Here is a 6,784-nt window from a genome sequence, read left to right as displayed (position 1 = left end):
TTGTCATAAATTTCTTTTCTTAATTGTTTTTTGCTATCAAATTGTAAAGACTTGTTTTATCAATTGGTTTATCCCACTCATTCGCATTCGATAAGGAAATCCGCATGTTCGCCGTAAATCCACTAACAGTGCAAGACAAGTATTACAAGATTGCCAACATATCCAATTTTTGCTGCTGTCCCGAGAAAAAAAACCTCATAGCAAGTTTAACTAAGCTCAGCTGCCGTGTTGTTGTTGCTTTGCAAGTTACTGGCTTGTTTGTTTGATTGCTTCTCTTGGTTTCTTCCCTAATAGCGCTGCATTTATTTTGCTTGCCGTTGATTTATAATTGCAAAAGTGACAGCGAACCACAAGAAATCGATACAATAACAGCTAAAAAATACCGTTAATTAAAACCCATACACATTTAATATTAAAGCAAACAACATAAACCGACGCCAACAACAACGCCCAACGAACGCTATACAAGGAAACTGGACACCATTTCTTAAGCGGTAAGTTGCTGTAATCTGTAGCGTTTGCTGGTAAAGTGGTTAATTTTATAAGGAAGTTGCCATTTGTGATTGAAAAACGCAGTGTGTGCGTGAAAAAGTATGCGTATATAATTCAGCAAAAACTATAGTAAATTAAATATTAATTTTTGCGTGTTTTCCGTGGGAATGTCGCCGCAGTTCGGTAACTCAGATGGTGTGAAAATAAGTGACATGAGATAAACGGTAGAAAAATAGTCGCAGTTTAAATTTATTCAAAAAAATTTAATGAAAAATTAATTAGTAAGGCGTCAATTATTCCATAGCAAGCAATTTGCAGTAAAATTTTCTGACTTCTTGTGCACTTTTTATTATTATAAATTGAATAATAAGTACTAACAATCGATTTGATATGGGAAATTATCAAAAATATAAAATTTTTATCAGTTAAAAAATTGTTTAAGTGCTTGGAAGCTTTACTTAAAAGTGTGCTGAGCACTTAGTTTTTGACTGCTACGAAAAAAACTTTAAAAACAGCTTTTAATATGCAGTTATTTGATATTGTTATTGCTAGTATTGCTTAAAATTCGCCTTTAAATAAATTTGAGTTTACCTTTTTTTAATTAGACCGATGTAGCAATTTTTCATATAACACTTTGTAGAACAATCAGCACTAATCAAATTGAGAGCCTGCTGGAAAAAATAATCTTAAATTATAATATTTAATCCTATCAAAAATATTATTATTTATTTCAAAGCAGAAGAAATAAATTATCAAGAACAACAAATCATCTTCCTTAAGACAGATACTTTACTTGCCAAAAGAAACTATTTGATTAAGATACTGATGTTATGTTTTTTCTTTAGCATTAATAGTAAGCCGAAATATTTAAATACTAATGCCTTATAGTATAACATTCACATACATATGTGAATTTCACCTAAAATAAATTTCCTATAATTTTTGTGCTATAATATTTTTAATACCTTTCCATAATTTCTTGCTATAAAAAAAATTACTATATTTTTTTTTTCCATAGTAAAATAAATAATTGCTTTATAACGATTTGACTTACATTTTTGCAAAAAAATAGCTATAATTAATCTATTTTTTTCCTGTATTTTTGCAATAATTTTATATATTAACAAAAAATTATCATACAATTTTTTCCATAAATTTGATTTGCTATAATCATTTTCTTACATTACTTTCTAACAGAACGTAAGAAAAACAGAACGTAAATATGTATGAAACTTGATTATACTTCGTTTAAATTTTTGTTTGTTTGCTATAATTTTTTTACCAAACATTTTTATAATAAGAAAAATAACACTACTTAACAAATCTGAAGGAAAAATTTGCGACTGATATGCTAAGAGGTTTGTGGGGTACTTGAAGAGTCTTGATTTCGAGTTTTAGTTCAAAATTTTTCCAGCGTGTGTTACAAATTTTTTACTATCATTTTCGGCTGTAGCAACCAAAATAAGCAATAAACAGCCTCCAACTTTACTGTAGCAAAATGACTGTAAACTACTTTCTTTAATTTTGTATTTGCTATAAAAATATAGAAATTTATAAATTTTGCAAAGAAAAAATTAATTACTCCGTATACTAAATAGTACATATGTACATACATATGTATGTAGTATGTCTGTTATTATAAGTTTAATATTTAATTATATTTCGTTATAATTTTTATTTGTTTCACATTTGTTGGAATAATTTTTGTGGGTTTAATTTTTTTTTTCACAATTTTTGCTATAACACTTTTACCATAATTTTTTGCTATAACAATATTATCAATATTTTTGGTTATTCTTAACATTATTATTGTAATTTGTGTGCTATAAAATGTTTGTTGTGAATGCATTGCTATAATTTTTTGCTATAAAATGTTTGCTATAATAATATTGCTGTAATTTACATATTTTGTATTTTGAATTCAAAAACATTTTATCACATACATATGTATGTCTATTATTACAGATTTAACATTTCACTTTATTCCGTAATAATATTTATTTGCTTCACATTTGTTGAAATAATTTTTTTTTTAAGCCATACATTTTTTGCTATAACATTATTACTATGATTTGTGTGCTATATAATCATTGCTATAAAAATATTTTTTTTCCCACAAAATATCTTCTCTAACATTATTACCTTGATTTGTGTACTATATAATCATTGCTATAAAAATAGTTGCTTAATTTTTGTGCTATAAAATATTTTCAAAAAAATTATTACCAAAATTTTTCCTGAATTTAACTGCTATACTACTTTTAGACAGCAAATGTAAATGTTGGATACCATAATTCTTTTCTAACATTTTGTGCTATAAAATTGTTTTCAGCAAAGGTTTTGCTATACATACATACATACATTTTTTTGACCATTGTTTTATTACTGGTTTATTCAAGCCTTACAAGTATCTGAACAGACTTAAACTTTGGTGTAATTTATCAATTTCCCATCGGAAAACCGTTCATATGCCTGCTATACATTTTTTTGAAATTATTATGCCTTCGCTAACAAACTAGTAAAAATATTAAATATATTTCAGTAAAAAGCAGCCACTTCAATCAGTCAAAAATGATAACCGCAAAAACCGCAACCACTAATTTGCCATTTTCTTGCTTGCGCGATTTAAAGGAAATGCACATGCTGGTAATAAATAACAGTAATATGTTTTTATAACTAATATGCATAGCAAAATGCAAAAGAAACTTGCTTTGCACACGAAAGACTTAAGTGACAAACCCGGTTTTTTTTCATATTTCATAGTTGCTTAGTGGTAAATTGCGGTTTTTGCACGGATGTTATTAAATATTATGCTGCAAATAGCTGCGATAAAGGAGAGCTCAATTTGCAAAAGTTATGAAACATAGAAAGTTAGTTTTAACCATATTTTGAGGTAAAAAAGTATAAACTATTAAAATACTATATTCTTAAAGGGAGAATACTACTGACGTTAAGGCAATCCATCTGGTATTGCTAAGGACCAAAACTAGTATATGTCGATGTTATTAGACTACCAGACTGACCTAACTCAAGCAAATATATCATACACTAATAATCAGAAATTTAAATTAAGTTTCAATACATATCCACGTATTTTTAAATTTTAAATGGAAATGCAGCGAAGATAAGGATTAGGTTTAGGAGTTGTTGGTATCATAAAAAATTCTTATGGCATATCAAATTGTATCTCATTTATTGGTATCAACCTTAAATATATTCTATGCTCACACCCTTAAGCCAAATCTCAACTCGAAGAGAAGTCACGGCCTTTTCTACTGAGCCTTTATACTTCTGAGAACAGCAGAGTTAGAGTGGTGATGAGATACTTACATAATGCTGGTCGTGTTCTCTTACTATATCTTTTATATGTATCTTACATTAATGAACAAAAATTGTAGATGATATTTTAGAACTCACTCAGTAGAGTCCCCATCGAAAGCTTTTCAATGACTTTGCCTATATTAATTGCTCTCTACTTGACGTTACCGTACCATGAGTGGTGTTAGGTTTGCATAAGAAACTTCTGGAATAAAGTATTCTATTTCGTAGGCGGATTGGTATTAAAAGAAGACTTTCAAATTGCAGTTAGGCTTTCTCTTTAAATAGATTAAAAAACTAAAGCAATGCTTACAAAATTTTGCTATACACTTTTTTGCTATAAATTTAATTCGCAATTAATTTTTTTGCATAATTTTATTGCTATAATTTTTCTTTATAATGTGATTTATTATACCAACCATTTTTTTCAACAAAATAATATTTTTTACTAAAATTTTTTCTATAATTTTTTACCATAATATTTTTTGGTAGACGTTCTTTGGAAAACTAATGCAATGCCTGTGAAATTTTGCCATACACTTTTTTGCTACACTTCTCGCTGCACTTCTCATTTGCAATAATATATCTTTGCCATAATTTTTGTGCTATAATTTCTTTTTTTATCTGATTTATTATACCATTTAATTTTATTTGCTATAATTCTTCCTATAAATTTTTACAATTAAATTTTTTGGTATAAATGCTACACTTCTCATTTGCAATAAATTATCTTTGCCATAATTTGTTTGCTATAATTTTTTTTAATCTGATTTATTATACCATAATTTTTTTGCTACAAATAATAATAATTTTATTTACTATAATTCTTCTTAATTCTACACTTCTCATTTTCTATAAATTATCTTTCCCATACTTTTTTTGCTATAATTTTTTTTTTAATCTGATTTATTATACCATAAATTTTTGCTACAAAATAATAATAATTTTGTTTGCTATAATTATTCCTATAATTTTTTACCATAAAATTTTTTTGTATATTTTTTGTTCCTTACTGAAACCAATGAAATGCTATAATTTTTCGTCGAGATAGTTTTCTTGTAATTCATTTTACCATACAACTTTTGTTAAAAGTAATAATAATATCCTTTGCCATAATTCTTCCTATAATATTCCTCTATAATTTTTTTGCTATACAACTTTTTTCTTTAAAACTTTTTGTTTCAATTGCTTTTTTGCCATAAAATAATAAGATTTTATTTTCAAGTTTTTCAGATGATTTCCGATAACTTTTATAGAGTTATTTTTTCTTATGAATAGTGATGAAATTTATTCAATTTTACAGTAAAAAACTTGAAGAGGTATAATATAGCCTACAATATTTGCCATTATTGAAACTCTTTTTGATAGTAGGGTTCCATAAATTGCATATGTTTCATAATCTATGAGTTTATAATAACGGAATACTAATTTTATCTAAAGTAAACTACGCCACAAGCTCCAAAATGCACTCAACACTAACCAAAAACCATCTGCTTTGAACGACAAGCAGCTCTAAACGAAGGCGAAAGCATCAGAATTTCGCTTTCGACCATAAAGTTATTTGGACATAAATTTGAATATAAATATAATAATGAAAACATGAATAATTTCCAAAAGTAAACGCCACTCGTCGATTAACGCACGCTATAAAAGACGCATTTGTCTGAAGTCTCAGCTGCTTAGTAGTAATGATTGAAAACGGCGGTAGAGTGATGTGCCAAGCCTTTCTCAGTTCAAATACTCCCAACAAAAAAACTGAGAAATATAAATCTCGAAAATAGTCAAGCATAAAAATGCAGTGGGACAGGTGCCACGCTGAAAAAAAATAAAAATGTATGTGCGACACTCAGTTGAAGTGAAAAAATAAGTAAATTATTTAAATTGCTTTTACGCTAAGCGCTGGCATGAGAAAGAGTGTAAAGCGTTGGAAAAAACTGTGAAGAGTCTGCGCTGCTATTGTTGACGCATGCGTGCGCTTTTTCTAATTCAAATGTTGACTTTCGCGTTTGTCACTTTTAGTTTCATTCACATTTACATATGGCTAGGTGGAATGACACACTTTTCATTAAGTGTTGCTATGTGGTTGTTGTTGTTGCCTTTTATTTTATATTTTTTCGGCGGCGGTTTTATGTGCTTAAGACTTTCTGCTTGGCATATGTGAATTCAGTTAATGGCATAACTATGTTAGTTGAGTTTTAAGCATATTAGGGTGGCACTTAAAATATAAAATAAATTATTTTTTCGGTTCTCAACGGTTAATTTAGTAATTTTGCTTTCCGTTAATGACTTAATTCTATTTTTTGAGATTTATGTATGTACATTAGGGTGGTAATAACAAATTTTTAAGTAAAGAGTCTTTATAAATCACAACCTGTAAATCGGTAGTATTGTGCAAAAATAAAACTTTTGGTTTATGTAAAGATTTTTTGCTTAGGGGGAGCGTCGCTTAATGATTATGCGCATATGAGCGTACCCTAATGATTATCCAAGAAACGAAATAATAATAAAATGCTTAGTTGGCTTATGTTAGGTGACCGATAAGACGTCTAGCAAAGGGATCAAATATTGGCTTACCCTAATACTAACTAAAAAATCCAAAAATATCGTAAATAAATAAAATGTCAGTAAAATCAGATTTTCACAACAAATTCGGAGTTAATACCACATATTTTATAGCGTACGTCGTATTTCTTATAATATAAATTCAAGTTAAAAAAGTGCTCACCCTATTAATAACTTGAAAATTTTTTAAAATAAATAATAAAAATATATGTTTTTATTTTCCAGTACTAAAGTTTTACGCTGTTATCACCCATGAAACCAAATTTGATAAACAAATTTTTTACTTGTATTTAAGTACCATCCTAATATAATGAAAATACACAATATCTAACAATATTAAAAAAACAATTATATAACATATAAATGAGTATTTCCACTTAAGTTTGAGCTGAGGTTGCGAAAATCTAATAAA

At 27.7% G+C, this 6,784-nt stretch overlaps 1 protein-coding gene across 1 annotated transcript in view; it reads left to right on the top strand.

Annotated features, from left to right (window-relative positions):
- The first annotated feature begins 299 nt into the window (after positions 1–299).
- The window catches only part of LOC126760455 (uncharacterized), a 35,702-nt gene continuing 29,217 nt past the window's right edge, over positions 300–6,784 (top strand). Inside the window, exon 1 of the mRNA XM_050476097.1 lies at positions 300–494. The gene's annotated coding sequence lies outside the window, so the exon portion shown is untranslated. The remainder of the gene's footprint in view (positions 495–6,784) is intronic.

This window comes from Bactrocera neohumeralis, chromosome 5 (assembly GCF_024586455.1).
Source record: "Bactrocera neohumeralis isolate Rockhampton chromosome 5, APGP_CSIRO_Bneo_wtdbg2-racon-allhic-juicebox.fasta_v2, whole genome shotgun sequence".
Lineage (NCBI taxonomy): Eukaryota > Metazoa > Arthropoda > Insecta > Diptera > Tephritidae > Bactrocera > Bactrocera neohumeralis.
The sequence above is the reverse complement of the archived record's forward strand: the minus strand, read 5'-3'. Positions and strand labels throughout refer to the sequence as shown.